We start from the raw sequence: 21,395 nt of genomic DNA, 5'->3' as shown, positions 1-21,395 counted from the left end.
GCAGACAGAAGAAAAGTCATGTAATGACACAATGAAGGCAACCCTCTACAAGCCAGGAAGAGAGTTCTCTCACGGGAAACCAAATTTGCCATCACCTTGATGATGGGCTTTCTAACCCCCAGAATTGTGAAAAAGCAAATGTCTCTTGTTTAAGCCACCCCACTATGGTATTTCGCTATGGCAACTCAATCTGACTATACAAATCATCAATAAATTCCATGTGTGAAGGGGGCCTTTTTTTTTTTTTTTTTTTTTTAACCCGAGAGTCCAAAATTTATAGTGATACCAAATAACACAACAACTTGTAAGGTGCTATAGCTTATGAAACATTTCCATTGGAACATATATCTTTCATTAAAAACACACACAGAGTACTTCTATGGCATGCTTAAGAATGACATTTTTCTTGAACAAAATCAATTTCCATTTAATGTATTACTACCTAGAATTATGTCTGCCTTTCTGACCTGGGGGATATTGCCATGCGGAAAGAGAGGGAAAGTTATAAACAACAGGCCAATACAACATAATAAGTACTCTAAAAGAGGTTATGTACAACTTGCTGTGAGAGAACAGAAGAGCAATTAATTAAAAATAAAAAAAATTTACATATAGGTTTTTAAACTTTGAAGCTTCTCTCACATGAAATAAAATGGTCTTAAAGTCCTTTGCTCTTATGAGATCTTTATATTATTGTACAGCATTAATTTGCTAGAGAGAAGAGCCAAAGACAAATGTAGAACAGATGTTTTAAAATTGGGTAGAAGCAAATAGAGTTAAGAAGAAAAAAAGTAGTAGGAAGTATCATTATCTAAAATTTTAATTACTAATCATACTGCTTTAGGAAATTATAGGTATTGCTGAGCCCAGAACATGAAGGCAGCAGGAACTACTGTGAAGAGGGTGAAGAAATCAAAAAGATCATAGACCAGGAATATCACTGTGATAGTAAATAATTTTTGTAGCTTGCTCCCATGGTGGCCTTTTTCAAGATGGGAACCACGTTGATTCCTCCCTTGTGACCTCTAGCCCTAACGATAATATCTGGCACATTAACATGTGTTCGATAAATCCCAGTGACAGATTAACTAGTATAATAAAGTTCAATTATGGGGTTTGTTGAAGAGGGAGCTACTAAGGTACATTGGGTATCCAGGTGAGATCATGAAAGAAAAATGTGACTAAAAAAGATCTTGCATGTACTTTAGACTTTTTACATAATCCTAGATATCCTTCCCCATATGATGCCTTAGAATTCATATTTTCCTTTCATCTATCATATACAGTCACTGTAGGTCACGTTAATGAATGCTCTTCTATTTCAGCAAGTGAAATATTTCATTTACCAAAGAATAGCTATAAGCAGTGAAAATTCTGATGGCTTTCTCTAATTGAAACTACACTACTGGTTATACCCTCAAGTATAGATCTTATATCTACTTATTCTGTGATGCTAAGAATCATGACACTATTATTAAAATAGAGACAAAATATTCTTCAGGTCAGGAAAAAATTGGTGTCTGTGACCAAGGGAATTATGTATTACATTTCATCACAGAGTTGTCACTCTTGTGATATACTGTAAAGCACTAAAAGCTATTGTTCCCGTGAATTATAACTCCAAATACCTTCACTCTAAGGATTCATTTTATCAGGGATCTCAGTATATTATACATCACCACTGTAATGTGTAACATATTTTCAGTGACATATTTTCATAGAATGCTATAGGCTAAAGTAGAGTAATTATCATTATAGGAAAATTTTAGAAGAGATTTTATGCTGTAATTCCTATGTTCAAAGTTATTTAAGTTGTCTCAGTAACAAGAATGTTAAAAATATTCATTGGTTATATTGTAAAATCAGTCCTTAGGGATTTTAAATTATTATCAATTTTTAAGAGGTCTCTTATGAGAAAAAAATATTTCATCGATAAGATAGTAAAAATTTTCAATGCATGCTCTTCATTTTACAGCTTGTGCCAAGGGGCTGTTCTGCAGGAAAGCAAAATAAAGAAAGAAAAAATATTAAAGACTCAATTTTGCTGCATTAAAGTAATTCATAAGCAATTGTAGAAACAGAAAACTGTTTAAGTGCAAAAATCTTGCTACATTATCTGTCAGGTCATAAAACATTTAAATGGGGTCTAAAATATTTTAAATATAAGAAATAGATCTCTATAACTTACATGGCCATCTACCTCTAGCTTCTGAGTTAAATTCTGGCCTGGCTAGCCATTAGTAGATAATTAGAAGTGACATGAGAGATAGAACATTCAATGCAGACTTGTTTTTTCAGACTTAAGAACCTAGTTACTTTATGCAAATTGGTAGGAGACCATTATCATGCAGCCCTGGCAATCAGTGTTTAATTTGTTGATAGCCTTGACAGTTGTGGCCAGAGTATAATTGACATGGGCCCTGGTGCAAAAAAATAAATTGGGCTGTGCACAAAACTAAACAACATAATTACCAACAATTAGACATTAATTACGAAATAGCAGATTCTCAAACCCTTCTGAATTTGGTCAAAGCTAGACCTAATTATATTTTAATGTTGTGAAAACATCTATGTTCCTGAAATAATCAGGTGTTCAGAGGTGCTTCCTGCAGATTTTGTGTTTTGTAAGGAATTATTTTAGGAAATTAAATATGTTTATATTTGTGGATGATTTATTAATCACAGAAAAATTAATGAGGTGAGATTTACACTAATCTGGTAATCATTTATCCACTTTACCTATTTTACTTGATCATTATTAGAACACTGATATACAAAGAAATGAATGTTTTAGAAATATATGAAACAAAGTATTTTGGCGATTATGATAAGAAGGAGGAATAGGAAGAGATGCTCAAGGCAAAAAAAAAAAAAAAAAAAAAACCCAAAACACTAATTTCTTTCCACCAGAAACCCTGTTCAATATTAGAATCCACAGGAGCAGTGCCAAAACACAGTTCCAGCCACAGCCTTGATAATAAGTTTGTACTATCAGATGGGGCATAAAAAATATTCATATGAACAACATTTTAGCACATTAAATGTCTCATTAAAATTATTAATTAACTCCCCCCACAGCACCCCTTTGGAATAAGAGATGTTTCTGATTAGAATGTAGATGAAGAATATTATCAAATTTTAACAGTTTATCAATTTCTGGATAAATATTTCCTTATTCCATATCCTATGATCTCCAGAGCTGAGGCTGTGATCTGTGAGTTCTCCTACCAGCCAGGCATGGAATAATCCACCCCTTTTACTAGCTGTATATTCTAACTACTTGTGACTGACAGATTATTCTGTGCAGAAAACTGCAGGTAAAATGAACATCCATACTTGCTTGGAAAAACCCACCTATTCTGTTTTATTTTTCCCTTCAATGCATACTAAGATTTTCAACTGGCCAGGGACTGTGCACTTTGTTCTCCAAGGGAAATGATCCTTTTTATTGTTTTACATTAGTCCTCCTGATTTCTACATTTCACATTCTACTCTCTGGATTGATAATTAAAAGCTTATCTATCTTTTTATCTACTTGGAAGTTTCTTTTTAAAAGTATTATTATTTTTTTATTTTTTACTTTTTATAAACATATATTTTTATCCCCAGGGGTACAGGTCTGTGAATCACCAGGTTTACACACTTCACAGCACTCACCAAAGCACATACTCTCCCCAATGTCCATAATCCCACCCCCTTCTCCCAACCCCCCTCCCCCCAGCAACCCTTTTTAAAAGTATTTTAAGTAGAATGTTATTTTCTGACTCCTACTTCGTATTCTTCTATGCTATTTAAATCTCTCATAGAACCTGCAAGTTATTCAACCCAACGGCCTTTCTAAGTCTCCATTCAAGACAATGTAGTACCGGATAGTTCTGAGCATTTTAAATTTCTTGAAACCTTCCCCTACCGTAAATTCTATGATGTTATTTTATTAATTGGTTTAAAAAAATTGGTGGCTTCTCAGTAGCTATCAACATAATTTAAAGGTCATTATCATTGAGATTCAGATTGACAATAGTCTACTTTGCTTCATACTTCCTTTGTAGCCTCTAATCTTTATTCCAGATTTTCTTGTCTTGATAATGCCTAGCCCAAAAGATCTGGCATATTGGAAATTATTAAATGTGTGTTTGTATGATGTGTTTTCAGCTTGAAGTTCATATGTATCTTGGGCCTAGAAAAAGGTGGGTCTAATATCAAAGTGTCTGAGACAGAGTGAGGTAAGGGTAGAAAAAAGCCAGGTAGCAGAAATACATAAAAAACAAAAATTCAATACTACAGTCTTTCCTATTATTTATGATAATTTTATTTCTCCTGACTAGTATATGTCTGAACCAAGTATAAGCCTGACTTGAGAGGGCATCAGAGATATTTACAGGAGAAAACTTGGGGGGCACCTGGGTGGCTCAGTGGGTAAAGCCTCTGCCTTCGGCTCAGGTCATGATCACAGGGTCCTGAGATCAAGCCCTGCATTGGGCTCTTTGCTCAGCAGGGAGCCTGCTTCCCCACTCTCTCTCTGCCTGTCTCTCTGCCTACTTGTGATCTCTGTCTGTCAAATAAATAAATAAAGTATTAAAAAAAAAGAAAGAAAGAAAGAAAGAAAGAAAGCTTGGCTTGCTTCCTTCCAAGTTGGAGAAATTGCTAAAGCATGGCGAATTATTAGAGAATCAGAAACATGAAGATCATATTGAGAAAAAGTTTTCATACGTAGGGTCTTAAATCACTACTACAGTTATTTATGATAACACTGAAATTAGTGATTGAGGGAGAAAGCACTACAAATTGTAATACATAGGTAGGGTGCCTGTTATTTGGACAGTGTAGAAACATACACAGAAAAATAAAATGTTTTCTTAAGACAATATTTGAGAGACAAAACTAAAGTGAAATCTCAAGTGTCTGGATTTCAGAGCTTTGTTTAAAAAATATACATTTACTGGGTTCCAATAAGAGCAAAACAAAAGGCAGAGATATATTGGAAGAACCAAAACAAAAGAATATAAACAATCACAACAAAATCCATTTTGAACCATTTTATATGGAACTACCAATTTTGAAGAGAATAATAAAGTGAATGACTAATGAATGTGTCCAGTTTTAAAGAACTTCTTGCAAACATTCCATTTTTGGTATTTAAAAATTATATTCTTACCATAATTGTTTGAAAGAAATTGTATATGCAAATCAGTGTCTCTGTAACTGCTTAAAATCAGCAGGACTGACCACTTGCATTCCCAGATAGAAGGGCATGGAGCTAATTGACCCTACCAGAGACTAAGTGTACCTACTGTGTTTCAATTTGGGGTGCAATTACATGTCTGTGCAAGTGTTCACATGCCAATTATTGCACTTCAAAAAATCTGCATGTTACTAATAACTCTGCCACTGAAGAGGAAGAAGAGAAAGTATTCTCTAAACAATGCAATCAGAACAGTATAGGCAATTAACTCTGCTATTTAGTATAAAGTTGAGAGCACTAAAGACTGAAGTAATAAATATTCACAAACACTTCATCATTATACAGAATCGCAGAACAGCCACACATTTTTAATACACAATGCAGGCAGTCATATTAGTAAACTTAATGGCATCTAAGAAATGATGAAATGCTCACAGCGTTGAGCTGGTAATGAGATAAGCTTGTAGCCTGATCAGCTTGCATACAAATCATCTCATCTGAATAAAATTAATGTTTGATTTTTATATCTCTCCTCAAGCACTGCTGAGCCCCCCTTTTTATTTTGTGAACAATTATAGAAAGGAAAAATAAAAGTTTAGCTGGGATATGATATATCTGTGGGAGGGTCTCTGACACATGACACTTTAAGTTCTTATTTCTAGTGCTGAACGTAAGATTTCTTATTTATTGTAAAAATTAAGAATGGGTGCTTTATACTAAACAAAATGTAATAAATCTTTAAAAGATTTTACATTAACATAAACATATTTATATTTTGGGTACTTTCACATTCAAAATAATAATAAGATGGTAGTATTTAATGTTGAAAGGACGGACTTTCAGATTTAATTGAATTTTTTATCTTTCCTTAAATTCTTATTTTAAGGTTATAATATTAAAGGAGATAAAGGTATTACAGATATGTCCTTTTAACATCAGTAAAACTAGTAAAACTAGGAAATTATATGAGACTAAAGTTTACGTTCAACATTTTAAATTCCAATGCATATCATATCCTTAAATGCTTTTTGAAGTGAATTAATTGTTACATATTTTACTTTAAAAAGATTCCAAGCATCTAAGATATTGCTCTATTCCCTGAACATCTCATTTGATGACCAGTAACATTTAGCATCCCATAGCTGTGAAAGAGTGGGTGCTTTATACTAAACAAAATGTAATAAATCTTTAAAAGATTTTACATTAACATAAAAATATTTATATTTTGGGTACTTTCACATAATCTCTTGGTATTATTTGGGTATATTTCACATAATCTCAATTTCCCATTTCCAACCTATACTGGGAAAGAAAACTACAAAGAAAACTATTTAAAGTTGAAACTCCTTGTGGGCTATTTCCGTTTAGACTAATTCTTGAATGGAGGTCTCAATTGCATTCCCTCAATCCATGACTTGGAATTATTTAGAATACTGTATCAAATTTTATCTCCAAAAATAAAATTATGAAGGATAAACATGGTTCTCAATAAAATGGATATAAAGCCCTCCGTAAAATAGAGAGTATTGAGGAAAATATTTCATTAATAAGATAAGCTGAAACTCAAACTCTGTTTCTTGAATCATCCTAGCTTGTTAATATCTATTCATTTCATTATATCCATATAGACTTCTCCTAAATGACACCACTGAGTATTAAGTGAGTTTAAACATAAACTGCATACCATAAGACCTCGCAAATACTACATGCTCAATAATTGCATTATTATTCAAGGACAATTACCCCTGAACTTCAACTCCCTCTTATTCTTCTATATACCCAACAAGAGTCAATCGCATTACTTCTCATACATGTTTTTGGAAGCTGAACTTTTCCATTAACTCAAAAATCATAAAATCTGGGAAGAACCTGCTCTCAGATTCCAAATACTATTAAGTTTTTCTCTTCAAAGAAACAAAACCCAGAGATCATAGACCATGTATTTTGTGTGTGGTGTATATAGGAAATTATGTCAGGGCTTCCCAAGACAACCCTCAGGCTCAGTAATTCTCTAGAAGAACTCACGGGACTCTAAAAAACTATTATACTCATAGTTACGGTTTATTACAGAGAAAGGATGCATTTTAAAATCAACAAAGGGAAAAGCTGCATGGGGCAAAGTCAGGAGTCCCCTCCCAATGAAACTGCTTGGGGACACACTTAAATCTCCTATCAATGATATGTGACAGCCCATGGAAAGTGCTTCCCATCAGGGAAGTTCACTTCTAGATATCCAGAATTTTTACTGGAGGTCAGTAAACTAGGCCGATAGTGCCAACAAGACTGACCTCAACTACTCAGATCTCAGCTTCCCTCAGAACAAAAATAGGCGTTCATCATACATCATATTATTAACTTAAACTTACGTGGGTCAAACTGGTACAGTATGGCCCCAACTTCAGGCATAAAAACAACAACGACGATGACGATGACGACAGCAACAGGTGTTCACCTTAAGTACAGAGTGGCCCAAGGCCTCAGGCATATAAAAATATTCTTACGCAGTAGTGTATTTCAAGGGTTCAGAATTATCTCCTAAAAAACCAGCCAAAGGCTGGTACTGAAGATAAGCCTTTCTTTGGAATGTACAGCCTTTGAGTCCTTTGGGGCTGTTGAATTAACCCTTTTGCGCCCTTTCATATAAAGTGGAATTCAAATCAATAGACCCACACACAGAGGAAAAAAAAAAAAAAAATCTTGGCACTAAATGAAGATTGGAGAATGTATACATCTATATATTTTATTAAAATAAAATCTTAAGTTACCTAATTATAACTTTGTGAAATTTGTAATAATAGCCTATTTTAAATTACTTTTCTGATTAACTGACCAATTTCCATAATTCAAGTGCCTCACTCAATAGCAGGTCTAACTGATAGTTGTAGTTAAAGCTCAGGTTTATGCTTTTATGCCCTTGTTTCTTAAATGAGGCCTTACCTTGTCCCTGTCACTAAGGCTATTCTATAGCTTTATTTTCCCCAGATTCTTGCATAAAATTCTGGGCCCTAGGGCTGGACATCTCAGCTCTGTCTCCTGACTATCATGATCCAGCCTCCTGTCCTGATCTCACACCTGCTGCCAGGTTCACAATCAAGCTCTGCAATCCTGCCAACACACAGACCTCCTGCTTAAACTCTCTAAGACAGCCTGCCTGACCTGATGCTCTCACTTCAGCTTCTGGATTTCCTGCATGTCAGACGGAGCTGTCTTTCAATTCCCTGTGGCTTTCTCTGAAGCATCAGCCCTACAACAGTGTGTAAGCTTATCCTGTTTCCAGCTTTTTTTAAAGGTTTTATTTATTTGAGACAGAGAGTACTAACTGGGCTGAGCAGAGTTAGAGGGAAAAGCAGACTGCCTGCACAGCAGGAAGCATGAGGAAGGGCTTGAACCCAAGAACCTGTGATCATGACCTGAGTCGAAGGCAGATGCTTAACCGACTGAGCCACTCAGGTGCCCATTTCCAGGTTTTTACGTGGGTTCCTCTTGTGGAATGGTAGATCTCACAGGACTACTCTACTTAGAAATACATTTCTTATCCCCATAACATGCATTCAGAAAGTATTTAGGGATTTAGCTAGTGGCCATTAAATATCAGGCATAGTTCTACTGCCTCAATGTATGTTCAAATGATTGACAAGCGCATTTACATTAACACCCCCCACACACCTACATACATACATGTTCCCAGTATTTTCCTTAATAAACAAACAAAAAATGATCAGTATGTAGAACTCTCTAGTTAGCCCCTTTTTTTCATTCTTTGTTCTTTTCGCAGTCTCCCAAGGATCTTTTAGTGATTTGCTAATGTGTCTAATCTAGATCAGATCACTTTGCAGTCCTGCTAAAGATACTATACCCTGACCCTGACAGTACAAACATTATATTTTCTACTCCACAGATTCTAATCTGCACTACTAATTGTAAAACGAATATTCTTTGCCATTGCACGCCCCTCAAGGTGCTGGAGAATGCCATAGGGTCATAGGCTCTCTGGCATTAAAAGCAAAGAATAAAAAAATGTATTGCCCTCTCTTAGTACAAGCAGCTGTAAATCCAACAAGTACATGACCTTTAGTTCTCCTACTCCTGGAGGGAAGCACTTGAATTTGCTAATGTTCAGACACCTCGAGGAGGAGCGGGGAGAGGGAAAGGGATCTGTCATCAAATTAGTACATCAGTACACACTAGGCAAGTATAACAAAATAAAATATTTCATAAATTGCATGAGATAAATCATGGAAATATAACCCTATAAAAGCAGGAAATAGACATCGTTGAATCCCTTGAGGCAGCTTCAATTTAGATCCCACTTCACATATTTGGTTACAAATCAGATGGGTAGGTATCCCTAAAATTGTCATTCGGAAGTCAAAACACTGCCCATGCTCTGTTCTTATGGTGAGTGTCCTTTCTTTCTCTGAGCGTGAACTCTATAGTAAAGAATGGATTCTGATGCTGTAAACAAAAACATTTTAGAGATGTAGAAATGCCATTATCAAGGCATGTTGAAAAGAAAAAGGTAAGTTCTTGGAATTCGTATTTATACAAAATGTTAACATTTACTACCATAAAGCAGTACTTATATGACACAGACTATTTCTTGAGGAAATTCCAAACTGCCTTGTCACAAATAGTCACTGAGAAAGTGATCGATAGGTTCTGACAATATATTTGAATTTAGTTACAATTTTAGCCAGAGCTAGAACTAGGAAAAATAAATAAGTGAATGTAGTGATTGGTGGATCCAACCATTTTCTGTAAGAAGCTCACTTTTGTTGAGAGCTTAGCTTATCTAGCACTTCATGTGTGTCTTTCATTTTTAAAATTATCATTATATATATTATACATATATAATATATTATTATTATTATTATTATTATTATTATTATTTAAAATAATGTTTTGAGCGCTTATCATGTATCTGGGCCTTTTCTGGATATTGAGGACATTGTGCTGAATCAGAAAAATAAATAAATGTTCTTAAGGGGCTTATAGTCCAGCAGAAGCAGGGCCAACTAGTAAGATTTTGGGTTACACCTTGAAGAAAATAAAGTGAGATGGCATGATACAGAGTAATGGAGAAGTCTTAATGCAAATTCACTGATTGGATCCCTTGGGTGGCTCTTACGTCTGACTTCGGCCCTGGTTGTGATCTCAGGGTCCTGGGATGCCCCGAGTCTGGGCTCTGTTCTCATGGGGGAGTCTGTTTCTCCCTCTTCTCTCCCCACACCCTGCTCATGCTCTCTTTCTCTCTCAAATAAATAAAAACTTTAAAAATAATGAAAAAATAAAAAATAAAATAAATTCAGTGATCAAGGAAGCCTCTTGTAAGGGGTTATATTTAAGCACAGATCCAGATAAAAGAAGATGATTCTGGGATGAGCATTATGGGAAGAGGGATAAACTATTGTCCAAGTGGACAAGAGCTTGGAGAACTCAGGAAGCAGGAAGATCCATATAGCTGAAGAACAGTGAGTGTATAGCAGGGAATAGTATGAAGTAAAGTGGCAAGTTAGTCCAGAGCCAGATCACAGAACCTTGTAGACCAGAGTAATAATTTTGTATCTAAGTGTAATGGGCAGCCATTGCATGGCTGAGTGGCATGTGCTAGGAAAATGGATTGTAAAGAGTTAAGATTGGAAGCGGAAGCACTGGTGACCTGGCAACCACAACAGGGATATAGGTGAGAGACAGTGGTAACATGGAATAGAAGTACTAATGGAAATTTGTGCAAAATATATAATTTATAATACAGATTATAAGTACTGAAAGCAAGACATGATGTGACAATGTTTAGAGTTGAGGCTTTAATATATGGAGAGATGGTAGTATTATTTTCCGATATGAAAAAGGAATGAACTGGTTGAAGGTATGTGAATGTTTCAGATAGGTTTGCTATGATGACACTAGTAGACAGCAAACTGGAAATGTCAAGTTGGTAAAAAAAAAAAGTATTACATATATTTATAATATAATTATATATTATTGTTACATAATACAAAATTACATATATGTGTGTATATATACAAACTATACATATATACATATATACGTGTATATATATATATATATATACACACACACATATATAATTGGAAACAGAAAAAAGAGATGACTTTGGGTTCTTTCATAAGACTTTCTATGAACTAGGCCATTTTTCAACTGTATTGTAGGGGTAGAGGCTAACTTGTAGATCTGTTATTGTTATTGTTGAGTATATGCAAATGTAATTTCTGTCTGGTGGGATAGAAAAAAAGCCTACAGTTTCTTGCCCTATAAGACACTAGCCAGTTTTGTCTCTAACTTAGAAATTTTGTCCCAACAGTCCTGTATTAAACTGCATATTATATACACATACATGTACACATATTTAAACATATACCTATAGATATTTTGGCACATGTTCTTTGGACAAATTTTAGCATCCTGTCATCAATTAGTGAGTTAAACAGTTTCTTTGGTATGTGTTTACTTTATACATAGATGAGATTATTGAATTCATTTTTTAGAAAATTATAATGTAATAAATGCAACATTTAAAGATGTATATCTGGGAGCCATTGGCATGCAGGAGATAGCTATGAAATGGGTGAGCCTGTAAAAAGAGATAATACAGAAAAAAATATGTGTGAATGATTCTAATTCTAGAGTGCAGGGGAAAATATGTATCAACTTTATTATGTGCTCGGAAAATCTCTCTGAGGTTTTGATATCTTCATTTTTCTATTAAGTAAATTATGGATCAGAAAGCTTGAGTAGCTCTCCCAGAGTTTCACAACTAAAAAATGTTAGAAAGCAAATATAGCTCTGGTCAGTCTGCCTCAAAATTCTGTGTTTTTTTTTTTTTTTCCACAAGAGCAAGATAATTCTCCAGATGAAAATAGCTTAATTTTTTTTTTTTTTAAACCTAATGGGCAATTTAGTCAATCTCCCTTCTCTTTTTTCCCATCACCCTCCTGGTGTATGCTATTGCTGTAATTTAGGCTCAGCATACAACCTCTTAACCCATATTATCTTACTCAAAGGAGTTACTTCAAAATTGTTATGTATAGATCATACAGGACTTGTAAATACTATCACAGTATGAGTCATTTTAGTACGGACAAATATAAAAGAGAAGCATATATAAAAGGGCAAGATTTTTTAACAAGTATAAATGTAAATTTTTTAACTGAAATTGTATTCATGAACTAATTAGATGATTAAATTTCTTTATTTTTTAACTTATGATTTTTCATGGTATAATTATAAGAGTATGCATAATGACCACTGGTTAATCCAGAATCTAAAATTATAATCAATTATATCCATATAAAATTTAAAATGATAATTTTTCAAGTATTACTTCCTCAAATGAAAAAAATTAATTCACAATGAGATTAAAGGCAATGCATAAAGAATATATTAAGTAATGCAAATTAAGTAAATGCCATTATTGCTTTCTTATTCACCACACTTTTTTAATATGCATATTTTTGTTATGCAGGTAAATAAAAATAGTTTTAAGGAACTTAGGACAAATGATAAATCCACTTATGTAACTTCAATAGTTCGGTGATAAAGAATATTAATCAATTAGAAAAAATGATGGGGCAGCAATAGTTAAAGGTGATTGAAATGATAATGAACACATCATATTGACCAAATAAAATTTTAAAATATAATACCAATTTTGCTGACAATGATACATTTATGGTAGACACTAGATCTTCGACCTTACAAATACATCTCTTTCTGGTAAACAACAACTGCTTGAGGGCAAGGATCATAATAATATTCAACTGTGTATTTCTAGAGCATATGAAGGTGACTCCATCATGCATATGTATTCATTTAGTACCCATGTCTTATACCTCATAAAACCTACTCTTTCATAAGAAATATCATTAAAAATATATATATTTTACATATTAAAATATAAAATTCGTAACAGGGTAAATTAGAATTTTGACCACTTTTGTCTGCTAGAGAAGTCTTCTAATTGATTTTTGAAACAATTCTTTATTAGAAAAATAAACAAGTTGATGTTGGAATTTGGCTGCTTTAAAGTAGGACTAAAATACTGAAATGTAACTGTGAAAAGTATTCAGAAAATAAATGTTCACAATAATAAATAAAATGGAAAAATATAACTTTAGCTCTTAGTACCAATGTTTTATTTTAGAAGAATCAACAACATAAAACCAGATGCTGAAGGTTTGCAATCTTCTATGCCCATTTAAGAGAACTGTAAAACACTTACATAAAATATGAAAAATACAAATTAGAGAATTTCATGAAAATAAAACAATAGGTAAACTGGGTCATTAAAGAATATTAAATATTTAAAATTACTACAATCATTCACAAAGAAATAACTGAAGAGTATAAGGCCTGTAATGTAAGATGCTAGGTCAATGAGTATTTATGGACAGCCAGTCATGTTTGAGATAAATGTTATAAACTCAGAAAGTGATTATTTGTAAAAAAAAAAAATAAATAAATTCGAATTACATGGAAGCTAAATAAATTATTTGCCTAACTGTTTTTTTCTCACACCCCTCCAAATTGTCTGCCTTACATCTCCGGTAATTGAATATTCTAGTCAGATTTCCCACAAACAGAGAAACCAAAATTCCTAGCTTATCTTTAAATACTATGTTTTTAATCCTCAGGTTAAATATTTTACATCTATCTTAAATGGCTTGATGTCTGCCATTAGCCCATAGAGATTTTGATTCAATAAAGCTGAGTTAGGCCCTGGAAATCTGCATTTCAATAAGTATCTCAGCAGTTTGATTCATATACTGTGTGGAGTTCTTTGTGAATAAAATCTCTATAATCGGTGTCTAAGTCTTGCCAATCTCTCTTTCCAGTCTCTAGCTCATAGTCAATATCTTCACAGTATAATTCTATCTCAGTGCAATAATTATCAACTCATACCAGAATTTCTGCAGACTTTCCCCCATGACATTGTGGACTGAAAATTAATATTAATCATCCTTAATTCTGAAAATTCTTAAAGACCCAGACTCTGCCAATCTTCACAAACTTTCACAATCATAGTGTTAATCCTTTGTCTGGAACATAACAGATTTATTTGTTGAATTACTGAATAAATCCACGTTATTGCTAGATCAGTCCTGGAAAATCCTGTTTTAATCAGATCACCCTCTGTATATGAATGCATTGTGGCTACTGATCGGAAAAATTAAAACTTCCTGAAATCTTAACTTGATATTACGAATTGTTTTTGAATTACATCGACTAAGACATCGCATGAAATCATTGAACTTATATTTGCCCAAGACTATTTTTATAATTCCTTAGTTCAATCCTTAATTTCCAATTTTAATCCATCTGTCAATTAATCAATAAGGTTTTGGAAAATCCTTATTGAGAACATGATTTCATGTAAAAAAACTTTTTCATATGTGTGATAATTATAAATCTAGTTGTAAAAGACATAGATACGTGAAGCTATGAAAGTAGCATGACAGTAAACAGCAAATTCTCAATTATATATGTATAATATATATAACTATATATACAGTTTGGTATACAGATATGTATATTTTTATATATATATATAGTTATACAGTTATACATATAAACACACACAGTATTAGACAATAACATTCCCCTTAGGTAAGACTTTGTAGAGCTGAAGGGACCTGAAGCAGAGACATGTAAAAATAGAAGAATATGGGATACCTTTGGGAGATAAAGGGTAAATCAACTTGGGAAAGGCAGAGGGTTTATAGAGAGTTAGAGTATGAAATGAGTTTTAAAGGGTAGCCATGATTTATGAGATTTATGTCTGCCAGGTCAAAGGATTTGTAAGTTTATCCTATCAGCTCTGTGTTAACTTGATGATTCTGGTGAAGGTAAGTGGGCAGCTGAGTGGTATAAATTAGATGATATTCAATGCTCTTAAAATTGAAAATAAAATACATTGGAAAACCAAAGTGCCTATGTCTTGCTGTTTAATCATATATTAAATAATCAGTGAGCACTTACTCTATGCCAGGCACCCTGTTAGATAATGAGAATAAATGTTGGGCAAATCACACGTATAAAGTCATTTAAGGTTTAATGGGAGAGACAGACACTAATTGGGTAATCACACAACACATTTACAACCAAAAACTATGACCGTTTCAATAGAAAAACGTATGATGTTTCATAAGTTTATATCAGGATTACAGGAATGGTTTTGCTGAATAAGTGACTTTGAGCTGAGTTCTTGGAGATCAGGGCACAGGGTACATTCAGGAATTTGAAAGAATGCCAGTTTGACAAAGAGGGAGGAAGTTAAGACTTCCTTCACCTAGCTGGAGGAGGAGGCAGGAGCTGGATTAAACAGGGCTGTTCAGAATGTTTTAGTGGCATTGCATTGGCTTGAGAAAAGCCAGGGTGGTGTGTCACTGAAGAATGTTAATCAAAGATTAATACTGAACTTAAAACAATCCACTTAGGCGAGTATATGGGAAGGGCAATTGGATGTCTGGAATATGTGGCTACTCAAATGAGTAATTTATCCAAGTAACAAATAGCATGGAGGACATGGGGACTTAGAGTGGAGAAGGGAGTTGGGGGAAATTGGAAGCAGAGGTGAACCATGAGAGACTATGGACTCTGAAAAACAATCTGAGGGTTTTGAAGGGACGGGGGGTGGGAGGTTGGGGTACCAGGTGGTGGGTATTATAGAGGGCACGGATTGCATGGAGCACGGGGTGTGGTGCAAAAATAATGAATACTGTTATGCTGGAAATAAAAAAAAATAAAAATAAAAAAATATATATTAAAAAAAAATGATGCTGAATTTGGAATTATGATAATTTGGGAGATAGGAATAAAAGGGCAGATTTCAAGGATATTTAGATTAAAACTTAGCCACACTGGCTATTGGAAGTCAGACAAAAGGAGATTTTAATTACAATTAGTTGCTTTTTTTTTTTTTAAAGATTTTTATTTATTTATTTGACAGACAGAGCTCACAAGTAGGCAGAGAGGCAGGAAGAGAGAGAGGAGGAAGCAGGCTCCCCGCTGAGCAGAGAGCCCGATGTGGGGCTCCATCCCAGGACCCTGAGATCATGACCTGAGCTGAAAGCAGAGGCTTTAACCCACTGAGCCACCCAGGCGCCCCTACAAATAGGTTTTTAGGCACAACAATTATATATGGATGATGGACTTATTCATTAAGATATATATATTTATTTCAATATATATGAGTTCATAAAGTAAACTGTTTAATTAAAGCTTTATAGTGTTTTTAAGTATGTGAGAAATTTATCCTTCTTAAAATATTTTATTTTCTTAAGTTGGTCCATTACTTGAATCATTGTTAGCATTTCAGAATTATGTTGTGAAATGCTATGACATTCCCTGTGGGATTTTGATTCAAATCAGATTAAAACTATGATACAAATGAGGGAAAATTAATACCTTTTAAAAAATATTCCATTTTCCAAACTCATCTTGATACCAAAAATACATTATAAAGTGTAACGATAAATCGTATCTATTATTAATATATATATAATAGATAGCTGTTTCATCTACTTTTCAGTGTCTGATATGGGCCATAGTGGAGTTGATTCTGGCCTCATTAGTATCAAAGTTTAAAATAACTACACTAAGTGCTTATAGATTATTGTGCATGTCAAAATCTGAAGCTTAAGAATTCAGTAGTACCTAAATTATTCACTTAAATTTACAGGCACACTGTGCATGCCGGAAAAAATAGCATGCTTAAAGAAGCTGTGTGCTGCTTTGCTGTCTGCAACTTCGTTATTTTTATTACTTTTGTATCTCAGCCAAAATTATCTAAATGTATTGGAGGTGGAGTAGCAAGGGCACATAGACATAGAATTACAGTCAACTATAATGGATTAGGCTGTGAGCTGAGGATAAGTATATCTTTGACAGGCTGCAAACCATGTACAAAATTATTAAAGTAATAAAATGCAACTTGAAACCTAAACTATTACTGATTCTAAACATGATATAGCATTTTCAAGGATTAATTTTACTTTTGAAGGAAAAAACCCCAACTCTGTATTTAAATAAAATTAGATTAAATAGCCATAACCAGTATCGCCTTAATAAATATGGTATAACAATATTAGAAAATCTAAGTAACCCTTACCTTCCTATTCTTCTATAGTATAGCAGCAATATTTTATATAATGTAAAAAAAAGTTACTTAAAATAATAATCAAAGTAATGCAAACATTTAACAAAAGAATAATTCAACAAAATGTAATTCATTCTCAAATTAATTCAGAGTATTAAATAAAAATCAGATATCTTAAATATCTTAAATATTAAATAAAAATCAGATATATCCCTTTGGCAAAGGGATATAATTATTGAATAAATGATTTAACTTCATTTGCCTACTTTGAATTAAAATTGCACACCTTAGAGTTTGGTACATCATCTCATTTACGTTAGTTCTCACAACAACCTTGCTTATGAAAAATAAAAGCTTATCAACTTAAGTGTTTAAAGTGACATTTCTAGAAATACGTAATTCTATAAATTGAAACTATACTTTTTATTTTTTTTTTAAGATTTTATTTATTTATTTGACAGAGAGAGATCACAAGCAGGCAGAGAGGCAGGCAGAGAGAGAGGAGGAAGCAGGCTCCCTGCTGAGCAGAGAGTCTGATTTGGGGCTCGATCCCAGGACCCTGAGATCATGATCTGAGCCGAAGGCAGCGGCTTAACCCACTGAGCCACCCACGTGCCCCTAAACTTTTTATTTTAATACCAAAGCCCATACTCTTAACAATTACTCTATGATAGCTTTGGTATTGAAAAATGCCTTTCTACTAGGTAATAGTAAAATTGAAATTGCAAAATATGATAACAGTACAATAATACAATAATGATGTTGTAGTCATATTAAATTATACATTTTTAAGATAAGGTATTATATCTTATTTTTCAATTCACCATGTTTATTACAAGGATTTCAAGAAGCAGAAGCAGTTAATAATTATTTGCTGATTAGTCAACACAATAAAACCTCATTAATCAAAGCTAACTGGAAATAGCTTAATCTGAATTAGTGAACATTTAGAATTCAAGGATATCTTTTTTAAGGTATAACAAAAGTCTGCTAAAATATTTATTTTAAAATGTCTCTGAGTTAGCCCTTGATCAAACAGTGAATAAGGTATATTGTCCACCTGCAGTGTGCTACAGTAAGTACAAATGACATATCTGATAAGGGGTTAATAACCAAAATACATAAAGAACTTATAAAACTCAATACCTAAAAAACAAATAATCCAATTCGAAAGTGGGCAGAAGACATGAATAGACATTTTCCCAAAAAAGACATACAAATGGCCAACAGACACATGAAAAGATGCTCAACATCACTCATCATTAGGGAAATACAAATCAAAACCTCACTGATGTCACCTCACACCTGTTAGAACAGCTAGTACCACAAAGACAAATAACAAGCATTGGCAAGCATACAGAGAAAGGGGAAACCTCTTGCACTATTGGTGGGAATGCAAACTGCTGTAACTACTCTGAAAAACAGTATGGAGCTTCCTCAGAAAGTTAAAAATAGCACTACCCTACAATCCAGCAATTGTAGAGACTAGCTATTTGCTCAAAGAATACAAAAATACTGATTCTAAGGAATACATGTACCCTGATGTTTATAGCAGCATTATCTATGACAGTGAAATTATGGAAACAGCCTAAATGTCCATCAACTGATGACTGGATAAAGAGGTGGTATATTTATATAATAGAATATTACTCAGCCAAACAAACAAACAAACAAACCCCCAAATCTCTCCATTTGCAACAACACGGATGCAGTGAGAGGAGAGTATTATGCTAATTACAATTAGTCTGTCAGAGAAAGATAAATAACGTGATTTCAATCATATATGGAATTTGAGAAATGAAACAAATGAGCAAAGGAGGAAAAAAATAAGAGAACGGGAGGTAAACCAAGGAACAGACTTAACTATAGAGAACAAACTGATGGTTATGGAAGGGAGGTGGGTGAGGTGATGGGTAAAAGAGGCACTGGGGATTCCGGAGGGCACTTGCTGTGGCGAGCACTGGGTGCTGTGTGGAAGTGTTGAATCACTATATTGTATATCTCAAACTAATAGTACACTGTATGTTAACTTACTGGAATTAAAATAAAGACTTCAAGAAAATTGCACAAGCAGCTGTCAAAACTAGGATGGCCATTCGTGATGAAACTATAATTGGATTTAAACATTCAAAACATATTGGTTATTTTATCAAATATCATCTGTTTTAATGAATGTGGAAGTTATTCAAGAAATAGGCAACATTATTCTACTGCTGTTTCATGGTTTTAAATGTATTTTAAAACATGGGTGGCTCAGTCAGTTAAGTGTCAGACTCTAGGTTTCAGCTCAGGTCATGGTCTCAGGGTCATGATCTCATGGTCGTGACGCTGAGTCCTGAGTGGGGCTCCATACTGAGCACAGAACCTGTTTGGGATTTTCTCTTTCCCTCTCTCTCTCTCTGCCTCTCCCCCTGCTTTTTCTCTCCTAAGAAACAAATAAAAAACAAATGTTTTTTGCTTAAGTATAAATCCTCTAAGTAATCTCTTTTGCAAGAAAAAAAAGTAATATCTTTTTCAACATGTGTACACAGCACAGCACAAATTAGTCCAAATTTAGTCTGATTAACTGGAAACTTAAACTCCCCAGCCACAGCTTTATCATGTTTAATTATTTTGGTGATTTATTAAACTCTTCCCTGAGCATTATAATCAGTAATTAAACAAATTCACAGTATGTACCTTCCCATATAACATACAATGTCCTTATGAAGTATGAAGTATTTCTGTCAAAAGGCTATTAAACTCATGAGATAATATCACACAACCCCAAAATTGATGAGTATTTTCAAATAACTCCAAAAACTTCAAAGATGTCTGCATCAAGAAATACCCAAAAGAAGGAAAATAAGATAAAAGGAAAAAAGAAAAAAAAAAAAAAAGACAGGCTCAGAAAGTATACCAGATTTAAGGATTAAAATATGACAACTGAAAGCAATGCATGATTCTGGACTTTCTTTTCTAATAAAGGACATTACCGAGACAACTGAAGACATTAACAAAACCTGTAGATTAGATAACAGTGTTGTCAAAGTGTTAATTTCCTGAATTTCATAGCTGTGCTGTGATTGTACACTTTCCACTGTTCCTGCTGCTTGGATCATGAGGGAATGAAATTATGTATGGAGGTCGTAGGCAGAGACAACCTGAAATGCCATGTCTGTGCAATGTCTTCTTTACGTAGGCCTTTGCTTTTTGCTACTGCCCAGCCCCTATGTCACTATGGCTTCATTCTCTGTGTTGTCATTCTATGTTGAATACAATCTTAGATAATCTAAACAGCATCAAGGCTCTTTGGCAGCACTTTATTTTGTTTTACTTTCTTTTTAAATTAATTTTATGATGGAGATGAGATTGGGAAAATATTAAGAAATACATTAGTCAAAAGATAAATATAACTGCAAGCTGTTTTTATTATTTTTTTACTTTTACTCACGGATTTTTTAATGATGGAAAAAGGAAAGGGAAAGCATCACTTTCTTCTGTTATTTCCACTCAGGTTTTTAAATCCAAAGACCACAAATGGATAAGCAGATAAGCACGGTAAAGATAAAGACAGAGGAAAAAAGTAACATTCACCACGTATTAGGTATTTATAGTCTTGCCCTGCCTAATTTCCAGCCCAATTTCTGGAAAGTCTTCCCTTTCCCTTTATCCTGTTTTCTATCAGTTATGAACCACCTGCACTTTTCTGAAGACACCAAAATGTGTTATAGCCTCCATATGGTTCTCTCTGACTAGGGATGATAATTTCTACTCCCCGAACCTCTTCTAACTGAAGAAAAGTTATTAGTTTTTCAACTCAAGCTCAAGCTTCACTCCATGAAATTTCACTCCTTCTCAGCCAGACTCAACTCTAAAAATTTACTGTACGTTTTGTGTTTATCTATGTTATCCTCATTGGTATGTTTTCTTGATGAGCTCATCTCTAGACCTACACCTAATAACAAGCCAAGCAGATAGCAGATGTTCAATGAATCATTAAATGAAGCGGAGAGGCATGGAACTTTAGAGAATTTGAGATAAAATACACACAGGCAATACTTTTCTGATCTACTTTTACCTTTGGGGTGGAGGAGATTAGAGTGTATTTCATAC

General features: G+C 33.8%; 1 protein-coding gene across 13 annotated transcripts in view; it reads right to left on the bottom strand.

Annotated features, from left to right (window-relative positions):
- The window catches only part of MGAT4C (MGAT4 family member C), a 729,258-nt gene that overhangs the window by 144,915 nt on the left and 562,948 nt on the right, over positions 1 to 21,395 (bottom strand). The gene's annotated exons all lie outside the window — the stretch shown is intronic.

This window comes from Mustela erminea, chromosome 6 (assembly GCF_009829155.1).
Source record: "Mustela erminea isolate mMusErm1 chromosome 6, mMusErm1.Pri, whole genome shotgun sequence".
Taxonomy (NCBI): domain Eukaryota; kingdom Metazoa; phylum Chordata; class Mammalia; order Carnivora; family Mustelidae; genus Mustela; species Mustela erminea.
The sequence above is the reverse complement of the archived record's forward strand: the minus strand, read 5'-3'. Positions and strand labels throughout refer to the sequence as shown.